Below are 24,249 nucleotides of genomic sequence, written 5' to 3'. Positions count from 1 at the left end.
ACCGAAGGATAACCATGTGTCCACTTTAAACTGATCTTGACTGTTGCCATTTGCAGCCCACCAGCCCATGACTTAGGTCAAGACATTACATATCAAGAACACCGGATCAATCTACCTGGTCCACCCCTCTTCCCCGTGCCGTGGGACTGCTGGACAGTAAAGGGAAACTGGATATTTAAATTCCATTTGAGGCAATCACCAGGGACCATTTTTTTAATTCTGGGCTAACCCTCCTTAATTTCAGCTTCTATTTTGGGTCCTGATTCTGTCTTAGAGACATAAAGACTGAAGTTAGTTTTCCTGGTCTGACTTCAGGTTCTCTCTGAAGACTTTGGCTAACACTGGCCCTTTGAGTGTCTTCTACGACTCAGGGCTCAGATACATAGCCTTTGTCATTCTTGCTCTAGCCTTCAGACCGAATCCTGGCTCCAGACTACTGGAGTGTGGAAAAGTCAGACTGTCCCAGCCTCCTCACTAGGGAACATGTAGGTCATGCCTATCCTGAGTCCATTTCTCCTTGTGAAGACTGATTTTACATTACTCAGAATCAAACACTATCCCATAGTTCCCTTTCAACCAATTCCTCTCTTTCAACCAATCGCTCTCTTTCAACATACTCTAATCATTCTCTCATTAACCTATTTCCCCTCCTAATAATCAGCCTAGGCCAACTTCTTTGAACCATTTTTTCCCTTACTGAAAAATGGAATGTATATGTAAAGCATTTGAAATAATTCTGAACTAAAGAAAGAAAAAAATAAAGTTTGTCTGTTAACTAGAATATGGTATCTTGTTTTGGACACTTTAAACCCTTATATACTCTTCTTAAAGAATTTTTTTTCAATGAAAATTTCCAAATACATGCAAATTAGAGAAAATAACGTAAGGACTCTGTGCACTCATGATCCAACTTCAACTGTTATCAACAAATAACCCAGTTAGTTTCAGCTATACCCCTAACAAATAGCTTCTTAGCCCCAATTCTTTTCAGTTAAATCCTAGATCTCCTATGATCTTACCTGTAACTATTCAAAGTTAAAAACTCCCTTCTCAAGCCTAACTACAACACTGGTGTCACATCAAAGATAACAATAATTTCTCAGTATAATCACATATCTTATTTACATTCATAATTCCCTAAGTATCTCAGATTTTTCTAAATGATTTTTTTTTTTTCAAATTTAGGTCTAAATAAAGCTATGCAATATAGTTGGTTAATATATCTCTTGTCTCTTTCAATCTACAAATTCTCCCTTCATTTCTATTTTATTTTTTCTTGTATTTGTTGAAAAAGCTGGGTAATTTATCCCACAAGATTCTCCACAGTCTGAATTTCGCTGAGTGTATCACTGAAGGACTGTTTAACATGTTTCTCTATTCATGTAATTCTTATAAATTAGTAGCTAGATATTGACTAATATGATTCCTTAATCAGATTCAGATTTCTTTGTTTTTGACAAGAACACAGTTTAAGTGGTGCTGTGCACTTTAACAAGGAGATATCTAAAGTCAAGTTGTCTTCTTTTTGTAAAACCGGCAGCCACAGATCATCATTGCCTAGATCTATCAATTTTTTTAAGGGTTGCAAAATGATGCTATTTAAATTCTGTCATTCCATTTTCATTTATTAGTCTTATCGGTGTTTTGTTATCCCAGTACACTTAGAATAGGTGAGGCCCGATAAAGGCTTAATTCTCTCCTTGATTTAATCAGTTTTCAAAAACATTAGTTGATTTGTTAGCATCCTTCCAAGGTGACCTCTCAAGTTTTTATATTATTATTATGAAATAAACATATTTGATGTGTTTTAATTCATTGCTGTCAGTATCCTCAAAGCTGTCCACCTTTGACCAGTGTCTTCTGAGTCTTTTGAATAATCTCAGTAACCTTTGAGAGTTTTCTTGCTTTATTAAATAACGGTATGCTCCAGGCTCATTCTCTGTATTTCCTTTCTCGGACTTGGAACCAGCCATTTCCCCAAGGGAGTGTGATTCCTTTGAGTTAAAAATGATTTACAGAAACCCCAAAGTGGGACCTAGGGTTGCTCACTGCTCTGGGGTTGGTCTTTAATCTCACACTACATGAATAACAAACCCATATTATAACCATATCTCCCACCACCATCAAGGATTTGATCATTGAAAGCAGTGTAAGATTTGTTTGCTGTTATTTTTGTCCTCAGGGTATGTCCTAGTTGGGATAGATTGTCAGTTTAAGCATTTCAGAGCCATTTGGAATAGTTCCTGTGTATGATTTTCCCTTCTATCTGATATGCAGTTTTGTTAATTTGATTAATTTTGCTCTCAAATTTTAAGGATTACGTTTAAGTTTAATTATGTTTTATAATTATGTAAAATATTTATAATGTGCCAAACTCAAATCTACAAATCAAGATATATTCAAAGAATTCTTGCTTTGTGTCTTGTCTTCTCTAAACAATTTGTTCTCTCCTCATAGGTAACCATTAAAAAATTATGTTAATCCTCTCATTGCTTTTTCATTAATGAGCAAGTCGTTATAAGTATTTATATATGCCTCCTCCTTCCTAATAATCCCACCTTTTACCATTGTCTTTTCTATTTAATAATTTACCTGAAGATCTCTCCATAATAGTATGGAGATAATTTTCATTTCTTTTTACAGCTGCTTTGAACTCCATTCTGTGGCTGTATCTTGGTTTATTCAGTTTAGTCCTTTATTATAAACATTTGATTTGCTTTCAGGTCTTTTATTATTACAAATCGAGTTGCAACGAACAGTTTCGTGCATCTTTTTGTATTTTTGCCAGTGTATCATTGGGTTAGATTACTAGAAATGGGATTGCTGGGTCGCTATCTAGCAACATCATTCCAGAAGAGATCAGCAAATTTCCCTCCAAGAGATGTATAATTTTGCATTCTCACCAATGAGCAAAAGTGCCTATTTCCCCACAGACTTGTCAGAAGTGTGTATTGTTAAACTTTTGGGATTTTCCCAGTCTGGTAAATGAGAACTGGTATCTCAGTGAAGTTTGAAATTTTACTTTTATTAGCAATGCTGGTTTTTTTGTAGGTCATTTATAATTGTCAATGAACTGCTTCTTAGACATAAGGTTGCTAGTCTTTTCCTCTCATATTTTAAGAGATGATCATATAGTATGGATATTTACCCTTTGTGATATAAGTTGTACATATTTTTCCTAGTTTGTCATTTATTTTCTTTTTACATTCTCTATGAAGCTTTTTCTTTTTCTTTAATTTTTTTTTTCTTTAATTTTTTAAATCAATTTTGTTAGTCCCTTCTCTTTTGCTTCTGGAATTTGAGTCATGGTTATAAAAAATTTTCCCACCGTCATATAATATAGCAGCTTACTCATGTTTTTATCCCATAGTTGCATGGTTTCATTTGATTGTTTCTGATATGTTTGGAATTTATCCTATTTTATGGTGTAAGAAATGGATCAATTTTTCTTTTTAAAATAGAATTATCTGGTTACGCCAATACCACTTACTTAAAAGTCTATCTTTTCCTTACCAATTTAAGATATTGGTTTTACCATATGTTAAACTCTTGTATGCCATCATATTCATGGCAAGTTTTTCTACTCTATTAAAGATATCAGTAAGGGTTTTAACTGAAGTTTGAGTTTTAGTTAGATGAATCAGCAGGTTGCCCAGAGCACAGGAGAGGTATAAAGTGGTATTAGCCCTTGACTGTGCTGGATAAAAACCTGAAACATTGTGGATGTTTAATAAGTATTTAGTTGCATGGGTGACATTAAAAATAAATTAGTAAATGATTATAAAAATACATTTGAGATATATATTTTGAACAGGACAAAATTTATATAAAATATCAATTAGTAATAATACAGTGGTGGACAGTAGAACAGGAAGAAAACTAATGAGATTCATTACCTATCTACTTAGAAAAATAATGCATTTGCTGTTTAAAGATGTGAACATCTAAGCACTTGTGTGTTAATCTTGAACTATAACCAGATAATTTTAATTATATTGAAAAACTTTACCACTGTACTTAAAAGAAACCAACAATGAATTGTTTCATGAAAAGATCAATCCTTTTGGATTGTGAATAACTGTGCTTAAATGAGGTGTTTTCTTGGTTCAGATTTTGATGTATAAAATTTTTTATAATGTGGCACATCAACCTATCTTCAAAACAAAATATTTCTTCTTTTGAGAATGAAAGTACATTTAACCCTTGAACAACATAGGATTGAACTGCTCAGCTCCACTTATTTTGACTTTTAATAAATGGGTCCTTTATTACAATTTTTTTCAATAAATACAGTACCGTAAATGTATATTCTCTTTCTTATGATTTTCTTAATACATTTTCTTTAGCTTATATTTTTGTAAGAATACGGTATATAATACATATACAAAATATATGTTAATTGACTGTTCATGTTCTTGGTAAGGCTTCTGGTCAACAGTAAGCTATTAGTTAAGTTTTGGGGATGTCAAAAGTTATATACGGATTTTTGACTGCAAGAGTTCAGCACCCCTAACCCTTGCATCATTCAAGGGTCAACTGTAATAAAATGAAAAAGGATTAATCTAGGTTTTTATTACATCAGAAAGACAATTTCATATACACCATTGTCCAAATTTCTTGAACATATAGCTGATTCGTGTTTCTGATCTAGCTTAGAAGAGAGAGGAAAATTCTGCAGGTGTCATTCTAACTCTTAAAGGACTTTCACATGAAGTTCAGCATCAGCTCTTTCCACACACCCTTGCCTTTTTTTTTTTTTTTATAGTTCAACATATAGCATTGCAAAAGAAGTTAGTTAATAGTTTGGTAAATAAATTTCTTTAGAAGGTGCACAGGGAAATTAAAGAACAGGAAAAGAAGGAAAAGCATTAAGTGAGAAGCAAAAATGACAAAACTGAGAAAAGGCTTCTCCATCTGGCTAAAGATTCATAGCTCACAATACTTTTTCCGGCCGTGGCTGCAGTGCGTGGAAGGAAATGACAAAGCCAGCCCTAAGCACTTGAGGAGAAAATGACTCTTCACGTAATGTAGCTATGCATTAAGTCACTGGTTTTTTTCTTGCTTTGGGATGTTTAATCAAAAAGTATGGAAAGTGTAGTTTCTTTTATAATCTTGAAATCCCAAGAACCAGCGGTAAGAAATGCCGAGTGGAACGAGGTGAAAAAATGATCACCCTACTTTATTTTCTCCTAAAGATTAAAAATATTTTTGTTTTAATGATGGATCAAGGTTTGAATTGGCCTAATGAATATTCATGTGGTTTCACCGCCTTTACTAAATATATTTAACCTCTTCATTGGACATTTTCCATCCCTTTCATTTCTTTCTCTTAGATTCAGAACATTGGTTGCACAGCCTCAGGGCATGAAAGTAACTTGGATTAAGTTTAAATTTAGAATATACAGTAAACCTTTTAGATTTGAGCACATTTACCTCTGGGCATTGTTAATATGACTAATGAATGCCAAAAATATTCTGAAGAGTATATTTCACTACTCTTTTCATCCTCTTATGTCAAGTAGAGAAGTGAATTTGTGCAGAGTATCATCCCCTAAATGTGTCCTTATCCTTTCCTGCAGTTTGCACTGTCATTCCAGCTCTTGAAAATGGAAAACTTCTTCCAACTTCTTTGCAAATTATTTCTCAGACCTATGGAAAAAAAAAACATCCTGGCACCGTGTGGGGAAATTAGATGGCTTATGGATCTGTTAGATCTTTATGTGTTGAATCTAAGTTGAGATGCATGACAGAGAGGTCAAATGAAGGCCAATAAAGTAGGTAGAGAACACAGAAAATCTTTTTTCAACTTAAATTTGCTACAAAAGGTTTCTAAGACTTTATCGTTTTATTTTCCAATAGATAGTTATTAAACACCTACTTCCTGCCGGACACTGTGTTAGGTGCTAGGAATTAAACAGTGGCCAATATGGTCATAGTCCCTGCCTTTTATAAGGCTTAGTGTCTAACAAGGAAGACAAGCAATTAAACAAGTAACAATGTACAGTATATAAATTTTGTGACAGGTAAGATGATTATCTAATCGATTACCCAAACTTGCACTCTTTTGAGGGTGAAAGAGGGAGTTCTTAATAATTATGTTGGGCTGAGAAGTTTAAATTGAGATTACCCTGGGTGACCTGAGATGTGTATAACCTTAGAGTTAGGACGTCTAGAGGTCATTATGGGATTGTGAAGGAGGCTCACTTAACCCTTTCTGTGTGTAGTGATGGTGGGGAAAAGGTTTCCAGGAGGAACTTATGTTTAAACTGTTACTTGTGTGTTTCTCTCTTCCAGGGGCTTCTCCCTTGTGATCATCTAATGACGGCCAGACCTCTGGGAGCTAAATGTTGCCTTGTTTTATTGCCAGTCCGCTCCCCAACAGCATTGTTCCCAAATAGCCTGATTAACTCACATGCCTGTTTCTGCACTGTAGACAAGGGGATGGAATATGATGACTGGCTGGTCAGTCCTCATGGTGGGAGAATTCAGGGTAGTGTTAGGAAAGGGAAATGAGTTAATAGTAAGACAATACTTATAAAGCACTTAATATGTCTTAGGCACTGTTCTATTAGCTTCATATGTATTATATTTTTAAATCCCCTAAGAACCCTTTAAGCTAGAAATGATTATTATCCTCACTTTACAATGAAGGGGACTAAGGCACTGAGAGGTTAAGGAACTTTCCCAAGATCCCACATCTGGTAAGTGAGTAAGACAGGATTCCAGCATAGGCAACTGGCTCTCAGCCATTACATTATCCTGTCTGGATGTCCTGTGCAGCAGAAATTTGGTCTGAGTGGAGTGAAGAGTGTGAAGGTGAATGGTGAGACATGTCACTCTATGTTAATGGTGTGCTTTCTGTAGTCAGGAAGAAGATAGTAATTACATAACAAGCAAACAAACCCAGCTTTATTGAGAAACAATTCACATACCGTACAATTCACTCATTTAAAATGTGCAGTTCAATGATTTTTAGTATATTCACAGAGTTCTACAACCGTCACCACAATCAATTTTACAACATTTGAATTCTCCCGCAAAGAAATCTATTAGCAATATCTATATTGCTAATATCTATTAGCAATAGCTGCTCACTTTTCCTAATTCTTTCCAGCTCTAGGCAACTACTTATCTACTTTTTGTTTCTAAAGATTTACCTGTTCCAGACATTTTATCTAACTGGATCATACAATATGACTGGCTTCCTTTACTTAGTTCTATCTATGTTATACCATGGCATATATCAGTACTTCATTCCTTTTTACGACCTATTAATATGCCTTTGTATGGATATTCCATGTTTTATTTATCCATTCATCAGTTGATGGATGTTTGGGTTGTTTTCACTTTATGGATATTATGAATAATACTGCTATGAATATTCGTGCATAAGTGGTTTTATGTAAACATGTTTTCATTTCTTTTGGGTACTAGGAATAGAATTACTGAGTCACATGATAACTAAGAGGAACTGCCAAATTGCTTTCCATAGTGGCTGCACCATTTTACATTCCCCAAAACAGTATATTAGGCTTCCAATTTCTCTACATTCTCACCAATATTTATTATCTGTTTTTTAAAAAATATATCATAACCATGCTAGTAAATGTGAAGGGATATGTTATTGTGGGTTTGATTTACAGTTCTCTGTTGGCTAATTATATTAAGCATCATTTTATGTGTTTATTGGACATTTGCATATCTACTTTGGAGAACTATTCAGATTCTTTGATCATTTTTAATTGGGTTGTCTTTTTGTTATTGAATTAAAACAGTTCTCTGTCTATTCTATATCCAAGTACCTCTTCAGATATATGATTTACAATATTTCTCCCATTCTGTTGCTTGTGTTAACTTTCTAAATGGTGTTCTTACCAATATAAAAGTTATTTGTGATTATTTCCAATATTTCTATTTTTTCTTCTGCATTTGGTGTCATAGGTAAGCAACCAAAGCTAATTCAAATTTTCTTTAAGAGTTTTATAGTTTTAGCTCTTATATTTAGGTTTTAGATCCATCTTAAGCTAAATATGGTGTGAAGTAGTGATGCAATTTTATTCTTTTGCATGTGGCTATCCAGTTCTTCTAGCACCATTTGTTGAAAAGATTATTCTTTCTCCAATGAATTGTCTTGGCATCCTTGCCAAATATCAATTGACTGTGAATATAAGGGTTTAATTCTGGATTTTCATTCTTTTCCATTGATGTCTATATCTATCCTTAAGCTAGTACTACATTTTCTATTTTTCTTTTTTCTTTTTTAAAAATCTGCCTTGGTCTATTTTTGTTTGTTTGTTTGTTTATTATGGTGACATTGGTTAATGAAATCTAGTAAGTTTCAAGTGTATGATTTAACAGTAAGTCATATATATATTGCATTGTATGTTAACCATTCATAGTTAGATTTCTTTCTATCACCACATATTTGACACACTTTCTTGATTACTGTAGCTTTGCAGGAAAATTTGAAATCAAGAAATGTGAGTCCTTCTCCTTTGTTTTTTCAAAAAACTTTTTGGCTCATCTAGTTCCTTTGAATTTCTATTGGAATTTTTGGATCAATTTATCAATTTCTGCAAAGAACCAGGCTGTCATTTTGATAGAGATTGTGGTGAATCTGTAGATCAATTTGAGGAGTATTGCCATTTTAACAATAGTAAGTCTTCCAATCCATGGAGATAGGATCTTTCTATTTATTTAGGCATTTGTTAATTTCTTTCAATAATTTTTGTAGTTTTTCGTTTGATTTCTTTTATAAAATGTATTTTATTTTGTTAAAGGTTTGCATTTCTTTTGTTAAATAAGTATTTTATTCTTTTTGATGCTATTGTAAATGGAATTGTTTCCTTAATTTTATTTTCAGATTGTTTATTATATATGTATAGAAATACAATTGACTTTTGTATAATAATCTTACGTTCTGCAACCTGGTCGAACTCATTTATTAGTTCTAATAGCTTTTTGTTTGTTTGTTTTTAGTGAATTCCTTAGGGTTTTCTATATACAGATCTTGACATCTGTAAATAGATAGCTTTATCTTTTCTTTTTAAATATGGATGACTTTTATTTCATTTTCTTGCCTAATTGTCTTGAATAGACCTTCTGGTACAGTGTCGAATAGAGATGGCAGTTGTGGGCATTCTTGTCTTGTTCCTGATCTTAGGAGGAAAATATTCAGTCTTTCACCATTAAGTATAATATTAGTTGTGAGATATCGATGCTCTTTATTAGATTGAGGAAGATTTATTTTTGGTTGAGTGTTTTTTGAAATCAGCAAGAATTTTGTTAAATACTTTTTCTGTATCAATTGAGATAATCACATATTTTTAGTTCTTTATTGGTATGATATATTCCATTAATTGATTTTCAAATTTTTTTTTTTTTTTTTAATGGCTACAGCACCTGGTCTTCCTAGGTGTTCTCCCATCCAAGTACTAACCAGGCCTGACCCTGCTTAGCTTCCAAGATCAGACGAGATCAGGCACATTCAGGGTGGCATGGCTATAGTGATTTTCAAATCTTAAACCAACTTTGCATTTCAAAAATAAATTTCAGTTGGTTGTTGTGTACAATACTTTTGTATGTTGCTGGACTTGGTTTGCTAGTATTTTGTTAAGGATTTTGTGTATATATTCTTAAGAGATAATGGCCTATAGTTTTTTTTTTCCCCATGATGTCTTTCTTTTGGTATCAGGATAATTTTAACCTCATATAATGAGTTAGGAAGTGTTATCATCGCTTCTAATTTTTGGAAAAGTTTGTAAAGAATACTATTTATTTTTATTTACATCTTTTGGTAGAGTTTACCAGTTAAGCCATCTAGTTTTTGTAGTCTGAAGAAATGTGTCCATTTCATTTAAATTATTTAATTAGCTGGCAGGTAGTTATTCATCTTACTCTCTCATAATCTTTTTTATTTCTGTAAGGTCAGTAAGAACTATTTTATTCTTAAGTTTGGTAATTTGAGTTTATTTTTTGCTTGGTTGGTCTAGTTAAAATTTTGTCAATTTTCTTTTCAAGGAATTAACTTTTAATTTTGTTGATTTTTCTTCATTTTTAAAATTCTCTATTTCATTGGTTTATGCTCTAATTCCTATTGTTTCCTTCTTTCTACATGCTTTTGGTTTAGTTTGCTCTTCTTTTCCTAGAGTCTTAAGGAGAAATAGTTGTTCTATTCATTATTGAAAGTGGAGTGTTGAAGTCTAACTATTAATGCAGAACTGCCTATTTCTCTCTTCAGTTCTGTCAATTTTTGCTTCATGTATTTTTGAAATTTCCATTGTTAGGTGTATGTATGTCTATAATTGTTATATCTTTCTCTAGTAACATTGTTTTTGTTTTGTTTTGTTATAAAGTTAATTTTGCCTGGTATTAGTAGAGCCACTTCACTTGTGTTTTGGTAGTTGCTTGCATTGTATATCTTTTCTATCTTTTTACTTTCAACCTATTTGTATCTTTGAATCTAAAGTGTGTCTCTCGTAGACATCATAGAGTCAGATCCTGTTTTTTCATCCAGTCTGACAATATCTGCCTTTTGATTTGGTAATTTAATCCAAATATGATTATACAATAATTGGATTTATGTCTACCATTTTACTCTTGACTTTCTCTTTCCCTGAGTGCCCCGATAAACTGTCTTCCTCATTTGATATTACCAAATGCCAGGCTTCACCAACTGCCAACCGATTTCTCTGTTGTTTTTGGTAATGCCTGGTATATAACTTGTTTCACATTCTGATCCAATACTTCAGGTAGGAGTAGTTTTTGAGGTCAGTCTTTGAGGTTTCTTCTGACCCCAGGAGTTCTTTTCTTGGCTATTTCCCTGGTTTTCTCTGGTTAACTAGCTGGCCTATCCGTTAGCTTAGTAAGAACTACCACCATCCTTTCATTATTTACCACTAACATGCCCATTGTTTTTAAGAGCACCTTTGGGCTTAAACTTCCCCACACTCTGTTTACAATAAAATCAGTTCTTTTGTGGAGAGCTTTGGAGCTTTCTGTTCTTAGGGATCACCCCTCCTCTTGCTCAAAATCTCTGAGTCATTCTTTGGATCCTGAGCAGGGAGTGGTAGCCTCTGGTCTTTTGGCTTACTTCTCCTGATGTGGAGCTTCTATCCTGAGAGCGAACTGGAGGAAATGATAACTGAGTCCCTAGTATTGGCCTGCCACATTAGGTGTAGATCTTCTCCCTTATGAGTGAGGGCTGAGTGAAAGATGGGAAACACAACCTCTCAGCCACATTTACCAGGAATTTAGCCTTTCCAACTTAAAGTTGGCTGATGCCCTAACCCCTTAACTGGGAGGTGGAGGAAAGGAGAGTGTCATGTGTTAGGCAGATCCCTTCAGAGTGGAGCTTCCATCAAGCTGAAGTGGAGAGGAGAGGAATCTAGCAGATCATGGCTCAGGGCTATAGTCTCACTCTTCTTACCAAGATTTAGTAGATTTTCTTGAATAAATGTTTCTTCGTGTTCTATCTGTCCTTAGGATAACTTCTAGAGTCTTTAAGTGTTTTTTAAGAAAATATTTTTCATCAGTTATAATTGTTTTACTGGGGAACAGTTCCTCAGGGCTCCTCAGGTGGCCATTCCGGGAGTTGAACCTATAGCCACTTCTTTATAATACAGTCTGAAAATACTCTTACATGTGAAAGAAACATTTCAGACTGGAGCTGTGCTTTGGAAAGTTGAGATAAGTATAAAATCCTGACAGTGAATAAAGAGGTGTGTGCAGTGCTCCAAGTCCCGGTAGGAAACAGATGGCCCCCACAAAATATCATCTAAAAAAGATACTCCAAAAAAAAAGTGCAGGCAAGGTTAAGTCAACTATCAAGGGACGGTAATAAGGAACAGCACCAGCAGGAAGTGGCACCACTCCCTGCATGTCTGCAGGAGAGCAGGGAGAGGTTCTGAGGTATTTGTGTGAGCTGGAGCTCTCCTGTCCCACAAGAGAGGAACCGTGGCCCTGTGTCAAGGATTACAACCACTGCACAACTGAGCCTGGGGGAGAGAAAGGAAGGAGGCAAGAGTGGGAGGAAATTCACTTCCAGAAGTACTCACTACTCTCACCCTCTGATCTCCTGCCAGTGCCTCTCATTGGCCAAACCTAATGAAAGCCAGAGGGCGAGTGAGCTGGAGATATGTGATCTGCAGAGTACAGCCTCCCAGGGAACAGCACGGGCCGAGTGGAGAGATCTGCAGACACAGACGAGGAACACCCAGCCCAGTGGGCTTCCCTGCATGGGAATGGCAAAGCTGTGATCTGCAATGCTCTGATGGCTAGATCCTTTCGGAGAACAGTAGAAAGAAGGCACTGACCGAATGACAATGATCTGCTTATGTTCTCACATCTCCCAACATGTGTCATCACCAGAGTCCACAGTTCTCACCCTCATTTTCATCAGGAATCACATGTTCAGTGCATTAAGAAAGACAGAGGCAACATTCAATGTCATTTTAAGCCAAGGCAGTGGGTGCAAAGATGTCAGCAGAATTTGCAGAGCTCTGGGAAACTAGTATGAAAGAAGCTTTCTGTTTAAGGTGTAGACCGAACAAAGGAAAGCTGACTTTGTTTTGTGGATCATATCAGCTGTCAAATGTGATATTACCTAACAACTAAATGCACTTAAAAGGCAGAGAAAAGAGAAAATTTGTGAATGATCTAATTTCACTTAGTGACAGTAGAATAATATTCTGCCATAAATCACACAGTAATCCACTGCTGGTGATAATAAAATGCCTGAGTAACAGCCCATAAAATAAGCTGGAATAACCAACTCAGGCTGATTTGTATATGTACAAGCTGGCGAATAGGCAAACCACTGCCTTCAGGCTCTCTTTTCTATGAGCTTGGAGAGCAACCCCTTGGCTTCAGAAAAGGATAGGGAACGACAGTGTCATAAGATTAGCTTGGCTTGGTGCAGGCATGTGCTAGGGTTCTGCCAGAATTTACTCCGAGGCCCAAAGCTCTCCCTTCCCCTCTTTACTCTTCTATCTTTTTTTCTTAACTATCTTTTTTCTCTCTTTCCTTTCCCTTGGGCTCCCCCCACCCACCCACTCTCTGCTTCTAAAGCCTCAAGAAGAATGCTGTTAACCCCTTTCTCTATGACCCATAAAATCTTATCCTGGTATCTGGCGATTCTGCCCTAGAACCCACCCATTGACCAACACTACCTTTCACTGGGTGCAGGAGGGTCCCCTCTTGGCAAAGGACCCCCCACCACTTGCCTTTTTTTTGGTCCAAAGTAGAGCTGCTGCCCCTCTCCCCATGTATCCAGTACCCTCCTCTGGACCATTTTCATGCTAATAGCAGTTTTAAGTAAGGCACAGCTTTCTTTTTCCAGAAAGTGGGGGAAGGTGGGGAGAGGGAGAAAGGATTAAACAAAACTGCAATAAGGGGTTTGGAGCCTTTAGGTCTCAGGCAGCAGATCATATTTTAATACCTGTGGCAGAAACTGAACTATAAAACTTGAGGAAGATTGTAAATGCTTTGTTTTACAACACACACAACATAGCCTGACTATTGTTAAGGAAAAAAATTTTTCTGACACTTGTTAAAATGGTAAGAAAGACTTTATTCAGGACTATTGCCATACACGTTAAGAGAGAGAGATTGGGCTTAGCTCTGAATACAGCAGACGCTGGGTATTTGTAGCCAGTGATCAGAATGAGGTAGAGGTGGGTGTCAGTGGATGAGAAATTGCTGAGAGGAGACATCAGAGGTAGGGGGATCTTGTTGAGAGCAGGCCAGGGTGATCAGATGTCAAGGGTGGAGGATGAGGAATTTGATCAGATAAGTTGACTTAGCTAGATTCTTGCTAAAACTGGGCTAGGAAGGGTAAAGATCAAGCCCAAGGACAAGGCCTAGTTGAAAAGGCTCCAAGGAGCCTGTCTAAAGTTTGGACAAGTCTTTGTTGCTGTCCATTATATTGTTAACTTGCTAAGCTTAATTTGGGCTTGCAGCCTTGTCCTTGTGTTGCTGACTACACTGACCCAGTACAAAAGTACACCCAGTCTTCATCAAAAGAAAGCAAACTTTGCGGGGAAAACCCACCTCTTATTGACTAAGCAAGCTAACTTGTAGGAACTTCTAATTTCAACCAGTTCTATTCCCCTCCTTGTCCTTGTTTTGCTGGAGGTAAATGCATTCTTGCATTATAAGCTAGGGGATCTTAATGTGTGAGCTGTGTGCTATCAAAATAATATTTGAAATAGGGTTCTAAGGGATATAGTAAAATTGTTGATGATATATACTGGATGACACAGAAAGCAGGCTGGAGATTTTCTTGTAAACACAAACTCAGTGGTACGGGTGACTTATACTTTCCCTGTGTGGTTTGGAGTTAAGCCAAACCACATTTGACATGAAGGGGAAGAGTGCTCATTCTGAAATCATTTGCTGCTCAATCAATACCCAAGTCACAATGCCCACGAATCAGAGAGATGTCTTGGTTTCAGCAGGAAGAGACGAGAATATACATGTATGTTTGTAAGCTGGTCTTCCCTCAGTTGCCTTTTTGTAGTCATAATGCACGTAGAAAAGTAATTTCAATGGCAAAGCTTGTATTGATAAAACAATTCTCATTTGAGCATTTGACTTTTTAGGCAAGCAGATATGTTTCTAGAAAAAGAAAATGAGAAAGAAAGAAAAGGAAAGAAATTATACATTCATTTCAATAAAACTGTCTAAATCTTTTAGCAAAAAGAAAAATACCAATTCTATTATAATTATATTGGTATGATGAAATTAATCGTTCTAAATCATTAAAATTAATTTTAAGAGAGTCTACTTAGAGCTTTTAGAGAAGCTTTACCTATATATTTTTCATATTTAGAAAGCTAAAGCTATATATTTAGTCCATATATTTATAGATTTATATCATCAGAATTAGAAGAAATCTTAGATGTCATTTATTCATTCCACCTCTCTCATTTTCAGATGAACAAATTGAAGTCAAGAAAAAGATTCTAAATGAGCTTTTGGTAAAGAGTACCAGCCATATAGTCTTTCCGTTTGTTTGTTTCACGCTCTGTAAATTCTGATGCTAATATTGACATTCAATATAGCTTTGTGTTTTACTGCAATGGTTTCTACCAAAGTAACTGAGAAGTGTTTAGGAAAAATGTCTATTTTGGCACAAAAAGACCAGACATAGTATAGCAAAGGATGGATTCTGGGAGATTTGAGATTAGGGTTCCTACAAGGAATTTCACTAGGAAACATTTTACATCTCTTGATTATAATTTGTTAATATCTTGTTCAAAATTCAACATTTGAATTTAATTATAAAAATAGCTCTTATAAGCATAAGAAAAGGGTATTAAGCCAACCTGTTTCACCTCGGACTGGGTCTCAAAGCACATTAACAAGCGAATCATTTCTCTTTGGAAAAGAGCAGAGTTTGAGAATGGTAAAAAGTGCAGGGGTCATTGATTGCTTGTGGGAATGTGACATTTTGGTCATGAATCTTTAGGAATGGTTCATGATATTCTCTTGGGACTTCTATACTCTGTGAGTGATCATAAAGTCACAACTCAAAGGGGAGTCTGTTTACCATTGATCCTTGTAAACAGGCTGTGGAAGAGACTTACCTAGGAATTATTTTAGATTGTGAGAAAAAGAACAGTGTTGTGGTCTCATCCATAATTCTTCAGCTTTGTTCTTCAGTGAATATAAACTTTACCCAAGGCAGGGGAGCAGCAGATGTGAAAGCACCAAAGAAAACAGGAAGTCTTGAGAGGCTGGGAACTGATTAGCACATTTTGTCTTTCAGGAGAGTTTGGGGTAAATCAAAAAAGACTTTCGCTTCACATAAATCACCATCTCCTCTGGGTCTGCTTAGCACTGAGGGGGGCACGTGTAAGCCAGCACAGCGCTGAGAGCCTCTGTCGCTCAGAAACGACCTCGGAGTCAGCAAGGTCTCCAGATCACTCTGGGGTTATCACACTTTTCTCTGAGAACCTCTTGCTTGAGTCTGTGCTGTAGTTAATCTGACAGTGAGCCAAAAAGCAAATACCATTCTTAATGGGTTCAGTGACTCACTGCCTGGGGTAGAAGCAAGCGATAGGAAGAATAGGAGTAGCTGCTTGGGAACGCTTGATGCTAGCTGGGAGAACAGGGGCAAGCTGCTTAAGCCCATTTAGTGTCCGCTTCCTCATATGTAGTAAGAATCCTATGACTTTATAGCATTGTGGTGAAAATTAACTGAGCTCATGTGTATAATTAACTGAGCTCACTAGAGGCTTTGATTGGCCAAAGTCTTACAAATAACATCTCTGAGCTCTCAATTTTAGAATGGCCAGACTGTCTGACTTGCATCCACTAATTCATTCAGTACTCTTGCGGAGCACGCTTTCCCCTATTCACAGCTCTCTGCCGGTATATAACATTGTGAATTGCTTCGAAGAAAATCAGAAGAAAACAAATTATTTGTGCCTCCTGTTGGCATATGGGCTGGTATTAACTGTAGAAATACCTCCAAGAAAAATTAAATGACTCCCTTTCTGACACCGAAGACAGCACGAGTACAGTACGGATGTTTCAGATCTGTGGCAAGAATGTTCCTTGGAAGACAACTAAGTCTCACTATGGTTTTGCATCCCTCAGAATCAGAAAAACAACAAACAAAAGACTAGAAACAAAACAACCAAACCAGGCCGAGCCATCTCGAGGAGGCAGTTCTGCTCCCAGCTCCCACGCCCTGCAAGACGAATTCTTTAAATTCATCTGTTGTAGAAGTTAGGCAAAGCCATAACTATGGAAATTCAAAACAGCAGTTTTAAATAAGGAAATTTCTTCCTGGAGCTGTGTATATTTAAGCCACTTGGCAGAGCTGCCTCTGGTCCCTTGGCAGCCTAGGGACAGCTCTGTGGAGTCAAGGAAATACATTTTGCTTCCTCTGATTCCTGGGAGATCCCCATGAGCGTGAGGCTCAGCTCGTACTTTCAAACGCCAGGCTGGCGCAGTCATTCTAGAGCAGGGGAGAGCTGCCCCGCCCTCTTCTTGCTGTTTTTGGGAGTCTGCATACTTAGTGAAAAGAGCAGATCCTCTGAAGTTGGACAGACGTGAGTTCAAATCCTGACACCGATGCTTTCTAACTGACCTGGGGGAATTTCTTCATCTGTAAAGGGTGGTGACACCTACCTTATAACATCTCTGTGAGGATGAGAAGAGACATATATAAAATAAGTGCTCAATGTGTATTTTTTGAGAGGTGGGTTGAGAAGCACACCAAAGTCCTGGTGTTACATAATATATAGGAAGCCATGCAGTGCAAACAGAGCCCACAGATCATTTGTCTTGGTGTGGGCATCTGGTGCCCAGGCATGATGCAGCTGAGACTCCCTGGTTATCTTTAGTAGGAATGGACCTTTCCAGTTAGCACACACTTCAGTTGGCATAAACTATACTTTGGGCATAGAGTTCAGTGTTGGGAACACAGGGAGTTAAGCGTAACCAGAAAAAACTCTTGACTATTGCAATCTTGCATGCCAGTGATTTCTGGAGCTTTGAGAACTTCCAGGGGGGTCTTAGATTAAAGCTCTAATAATTTTTTGCTGCAAATCAAAATATGATCCAGGGATCCCAGAGGCTCCTTCAGAGGATAAACTGCTATTCAGCTAGTTAATTATTTAAGGAAGACACTAGACTGCCGTTGCTCTAATACCACGAAGATCTACATAAGGAAACCAAAACCTAAGCCTGTCAATGCCCCAAGGTTACAAAATCTAAACATTATGTAAATTCAGGTACTAATTACAAAGAAGAGGTTTGGGTGGCATTTTAAAGACCAGCCATGCTCTAAGCTGTCAACTGCCAGCCTATTTCTCTCTGGAGTCAGATTCAGACCAGATGGCAAGAATTAGAAACAAAGAAACCTCCTTCCTTGAACTTTCACCTTCGAATCTAATTTAAGCATCTGTGAGCTTTGAAGTGGTGGGACTCCTTGGTTAGCATTCAGAGCTCTTTTAGGGATTGGGGGGGGACACTGATTCTGGAAACAATAACACCTCCCCATGCAAACTTTGCTAGGCTCTTGCATGTGCTGCTGAAGGAATTCCTGCAAGATACTTTGACTTTCTTAGAATAAGACACGTTTAAGTATTGCTAGAAAAGCAGCAAAACAGAACGCCTCACAAGATAAGTCTTGCGTGCTCGTACAGCTTATTCCATTTCTTCTAAGGGCACAAATTACAAGTGAGTACCTGTACACACACACACACACACACACACACACACACACACACACAATCACACAGACATAATATCACCTTAAAATGGAGCTAGTGAATTTTAGAAGTTTCTCCAGTAAACCTCAGGGCTGCTCTATTTAAGACCAGCAGTGATCACAGGCACAGTTTTGACTGCAGCTCCCTCTAGACTACTGAGTCAGCATCATTATCCAAATAAACATCTGTTATATTTTGTTGTTAGTAATGATAATGACTAGCTGGGATCACTAAGGATGGGCTTAACGCATACCATCCAAATGGAAAATTTGAGAAAATTGGAAGCTTTAGAAAATCTGTAATTGTGTTTCCTTATTACTTTCAAAAACAAGACACTGCCTTATATTAAGGTCATTCTGTTTTGTTGGAATGCTCCGGACATCAGCCTTAGGGTTTACAGAGTCCAGATTATGACAAAGCGTTGTTGAATAGAGGAGGGGGTTTAGGACCAAGGAGTTCTGAAGGTCTTTCAAGGCCTGCATTGAGTTCACAGAATCCACAATCCCAGCCGATAGCCTTTGGGCTGCTAGGGGTTGCTAGAATGGATCTGTTTGTCTTGGAGATGTAGGAAGAGGGCTTCCCCAGCAGTTCGGTGCTAGAGGTCTCCCACGTGCTGCATGCTGGGAGGGAAAGTTACTGGGACAGAGTCCACACGCTCAGGGCTGTGCCTTACTGGATCTGGCATGACCTGAAAGCTGGCTCACTAAGTCAATATGGGAAACTCTCCCATAGGAGAATCCTGTGGTGTGAGGTCTGAGCATACGCTGACATGTCCGTGGGGATAACGAATTGTAATATCTGATGGGAAGCAGAAACTTGAGAACCATTCCTGCATTTTCCCTTGTTGTGACCTCTAAGCTCAAAGCATTTTGTGTCTCAGAAGCAAATGGTTTATTTTGGAGCTTTATTAAACTCTAGAACAAATTTTAATGTGATTTCTCTTAGGCTCAGAATCTAGTGCTGGGAGACCAACCCTGGGATAACTCTTCTGTGAAAGATGAGCTTATTTATTTTCCCGAACATTATTTCCACATAAAATGAGCACATGTTATAAGAGGCAATGTGTTCAGCAGAATGGAGAGCTTAAGAAATAATTCTTAGAGTGAACTATGGAACTATTTCTGTTTCCTCATCTAGACAACAGACAACAGGGCAGAGACAAGTCCCACTGTAGGGGAAATAGGTACTTACTGCCTTTGAGCTGTTTTTCAAGTTTCCATTTGGGAGAGTACTTGACTTTTCTTCATTTTTCTAGAAACCCTGTGTGAAGAAGCCTCCAGATGATTCTAGCCCATACCCCTTTTAAACATTTCCAGATAAGGCCCTAGACTTTGTGGAGGAAAGACAGGCCATCCCCACATGCCCTGTACAAGTTCCTGACCCACAGAATTAATTTTTGAGCAAAATAAAGTGGCAGTTGCTTTTCGCCAGTAAGTTTAGGGTGGTTTGTTAGGCAGCCGTGGACGCTCTCTGTGGTAAGAACTGTGGCCACCTTACAAAGGTGCATCTTTTGCTGATGAATGCCGTGAGGAGTTTCGTGTTTAAGGTTTTTAATTTTTTAAATCTAAGTCAAAAATCTAGATTTTAGGTTAAATTTCCCAATTGATATATCATTGACCGTCTTCCAAAATATGTCACAAGAGATCCTAACCTAGTCTAACTTTTCCAGGGAGATTACCCCAAATCACGTGGTTGGTAAGCAAGCAAAAAAGCCAAAAATTTCAATTCATCTATCAGTGGTTTTTCACTTGGGTCTTGATTAATTCATAAAAAGTTACTCAGCCATCTAAGAGTCAAGGTAGCCATTGCATTTGTGATTTTTTTCTGGGAAGAATTTTCAGAGACTTCTTTCATAGACAGGTGACTTAATTTAGACTTAAGACTCGAAATCCATACAATGCCAGCATCACACCTAGATACCAGGGAACATTTTGAAATACTTAGAATGTTTGGTCATTCGTGTCTTTCATGGTTGTTGTCCTTTCTACCAGCTCAGAATCTTGCCATGAGAATTTTGATAAAAACGATTCTCTGATAATTAGGGCCATCCGGTTGGCATTCATTCCTGTTAAATTAAGTGTTAGGCGTAGAAAATTTGAGGAGACAATTTTGCTTGAAACTTGAAAGGTAGGTTTGGATGAGTGGGAGTGTACAGGTACATGGATCAAGCAGAGCTCATTAAAAAAAAAGTGGAATGTTATAAGAGCAATAGTTATTTAGATCTGTGTCTTCTATGAAGAATCTCTTTGAATATCTTCGAACATCCTGTTCAAAGAGAATTCACATCAGGTATCCACAGAATGATAGAGAGCCTGTTAGAAGAACATTATAAAATGGATGACATTTGTGGAGTTCAGGAAGATGAGTCGGCAGGTATGGAAGATAGCTTTATGTTAAAAGAGCAGCAGTATTTTTGCTGACCACAAAGTACACAGCAAGACATTCTTGGGCTTTGTGTTTATTTTCTAGCTGTCCATGTTTTATTAATCAGTCTGCCAAGCTCAGCTCTGCTCCCGAGGCAGGCGTTCTGCTGTCCGGAGCACAGCTGGACTTTCTAAGAGAGTATGCAGACAAGTCAGGCACCCTCTTACTTTGCCCTCAGCAATATAGGAAGGAGTCGGCCAACTTGGTTTTTCTCACTACTAAGGAACTGTTTTATAACTCTCCGCTTCTAGACTGTCTTTCTTTGGGCTTTCCTTGTCTGTTGGCAGTGTCCTTCTTTTCTAATCTTCTTTGAAAGATATTTCTTTCTCCCTTGAGCATCTCTCTAGTCCTCTTTCTGGCAGCTACTATTCATTATCTAACTTCTTTCTGTATTTTTTTTTCTCCTTTTCTCTTTCAGCCTTATGAAAAAGATAGGAGAAAATCTTGTTATTGTATCCTCAGCGTGTCATGCTTTTGCTTGCCCTTCGTTTTCTGGTGCCTAGTACAGTGCCTTGCATATGGTAGGCACTCAGAAAATTCATTCAGTATGGATGAATGAATGAATGGATTATTAAATGTTCACGTGGAAGGCATGGACTCCAACTAAAGTGCAGTATAGCAATTAAAGGAATAACTCTGTGCAACAAGTCAGATGTTTAAGTAAAATGTTGCTATTCTTTCATTGTGATGTCTTGCCATTTGCACATTCATTCACTTGCTTCAGTCTCTGTGGAGTCTAATGTGAAGCAGACCCACATACGGCAGTGTAAGAAGTGCTGTGATGGAGGCAGCCAGGAGAGATATGAAAGCACAGAGATGCACATAGACTTTGGGTATATGGGGTTTTGCTCTCATTTTGCTTACATCAGTTTAATGTCAGGGTATCTGAGAGATAGGATAGCCAATGGTTATGCTTTTAATATCAATCCTTATTTCTTTCTCTTTTTTCCCTTCTAGGAATCTCCCCACCCCTTCCTTAGAAATGAAAGCTGTGTTTCTAAACACTAAGCTGTACCTATATTCTAGGTTGGGGGTTGCTAATGGTTTTTCTCTAGGCTAGTGGGATCTTGCACTCTTCCTAATGAAGCATCCTACCAGGAGTTAGTCTTAAGGGACAAAGAACATTTGGGAGGAGAGCCCAGGACCAACAGGGAAGGCACAGGATCAGAGGAGCCTGTTGCCTAAATAAAGCCTGAGGCCTGATTCAAGAAAGTTGTCCGAAAGCGGGTCTGCTGCTAGGCTGACACCCCTGGAACTGGAGAGATGCTGCTGTGAGGGGCACTGCGTGAGTGCCTGAGAAATGTGCTAAAGCCGAGCCCTCCCCAAAGTTCTCTCATGTATGAAGACTTTCTGGTCTTCATACATGAGAGAACTTTGCATGCCTTTACCTGTGCTCTTTCCTGTTGACCATCCAGCTAAAGGCCAAGTGGTTACCCTACCAGCCCTGCTTCAAGCCATGTTGTCAGGGGTCCTCAGAGGACACCTCCCAGCCATGCTCAGAATACTTGTAAACCTAAAAGAACTTCTGTCTACCCCTGGGGAGAAGATTCTCTATATGTATTTTGGGGTCAAATGAAACTCCAAGCACCCCAATCTGGGACAGTGGGAAGGGGGCATCCCCCATTACAAGTAAAGTATATTCTGGAATCCCAAAGCTTGTGTTTGAATCTTGCTTTTACCACTTAGTAGCTATATAAACTTAAACTTAGGCAAATTAGTTAACCTCTCTGAATCTTAATTTTCTTGTCTGTAAATTGAGGTCCTAGTTTCTATTACACTTAGTGATCGTGAGGGTTCAATAAGCATTTACATGTGAAGCGGTTGTTGTGGTGCCTGGCACATAGTATATGCTCAATGTATGTGCTGTTATTGTTGTATTTTGTTGTTGTTGTTGCTTTTATTATTATGAACAAGAAAGACTCAAAGGATATTCTAGGGATACCTAGGCCTCTCCTGTGTCTGAAAAAAAGATTTGGGCTCCGAGTTTCCACTCATCTATCCATTCCCAACCCAGATTTGGGCACCTTACTTATTCTTCTTTAGGTCTTACTTTGGGATTGGTCTGGGATCAAGGACTGATGGAAAATGCAGAATGTCTGTTTATTTTGTTTTTTTCTTTTTTATGTGAGAACTAGGTATCTTTATCCAGCTGGGCCGTGGATTCCAGAGTATGTTTTAAATAATAATAATAATAATAAAAGGTCTTTGTCTCCCTCTGTGTTTTTCCTTATCCTATTTTGGCCCAATCTCCCTTCACTAAGTACATTATTGCATCTCACTGGCCACTCTGTTTATCTCTGCCTTGCATCTAGCTCTCATTGCTGGCCAGAAGAGATTGCAGATGGTTCAGGCATTAATATAGAGCTCTGTTTCTTCTTAAAGGCTTTCAAAGCCAGAATAACAGGAAAGGAGAATTCTATTATGCCCAGTTAGGTTATTACTCGGAGTGATTATTTCTTAATTTTTCAACTCAATTTCTCATATTGTTCTTTTGGACCTTCTGGTCATTATGCAAGATTCTATAAACACTAATGACAGTTTATTTTGAGCCAAACGCTATGCTTTTATGTACAATTATACTGCCCTCCCTCCCCGCTTCCCAAGGCTGTAGTTCTCTTATTTCTATTACTTGAGAAAATGCCCCAGATCTTTAGTTATTCAATTAACAGCACAAAGGAAGAAGACATTATACAGAATGTCTCTGACAGACTGAAGAAGGACATTATTAAGAAGTGATTTTATATTTTTTAGTTGCCCTAGAAAATTTTCTTGTTTAGATTCCAAAAGTCGCTTGTTTTAACCTAACATGCTTTGAGCTTCAATTTTAGTAAACAATAGATATTTCTCTAAAATATAAACAATGACTGAAAAGTCAAAAGGAATTTTGATATTGCTGAATTGGTTGCCATTATGTGTTCAATAAAGCGGCATTGGGCATCTTATTTCCACAATAGTGACAGCGTACTGGGTGCCTTTGGCACGGCAGGAACATTTCTACTTAATTTTCAGCTTTAATTTATCATGTGCACAGAGTTGAATATGAAAAGCTGCAATAACTTTAACATAGAATCATCCTGGTAGATTGCCAAAATGCATTGTTCTTCCAAAAACAGTTGGATAGCTTTCTTTCTAAGGGAACTGTGAACCCAGTACCAAGGCCAGAAAAGTAAAGACTTGGACAGAAGTAAACTTTATATTGAGCACGAAACAGTTTCATAGCCACCAACTACTTCATTTGGATAAAATGAAAACTTTGAAAGCAAAGAGAGACAATTAGACATATTTAGATAGTATAAAGCTTGATGGAAGTAAATTTTGACTTGTGACTTAGAAGTTCTCTCAAGTCTGTTGCAGTTTTATCTGTAAAAACAGCTGGGAAAACAACAGCATTTTCTCATTGAAGAGGGAAAATAATTATATATCTTTAGGGAGGCACTTTGACCTGGAGATTTGCTTGTGTATAAAGAAACAAGTATGTTCACTAGTAGTGAAACAAAGGCCAAAGGATTTGGGATCCCAAGAGCCTGAATTTTAATAAAATCTCTGGTACCTGAAATATAGAAAAGGTGAAGAAAAAGACTAAACAGTGAAGGCCAATCAG

The 24,249-nt window shown here is 37.5% G+C and overlaps 1 pseudogene; it reads right to left on the bottom strand.

Moving 5' to 3' along the window:
* Positions 1 to 9,390: 9,390 nt before the first annotated feature.
* On the bottom strand, positions 9,391 to 9,509 carry LOC120587796 (uncharacterized; annotated as a pseudogene).
* Between the last annotated feature and the right edge of the window lie 14,740 nt (positions 9,510 to 24,249).

Source organism: Pteropus medius, unplaced genomic scaffold (genome assembly GCF_902729225.1).
Source record: "Pteropus medius unplaced genomic scaffold, Ma_sr-lr_union100, whole genome shotgun sequence".
NCBI classification, from domain to species: Eukaryota; Metazoa; Chordata; class Mammalia; order Chiroptera; family Pteropodidae; genus Pteropus; species Pteropus medius.
This window is presented reverse-complemented; position numbering and strand designations above follow the sequence as displayed.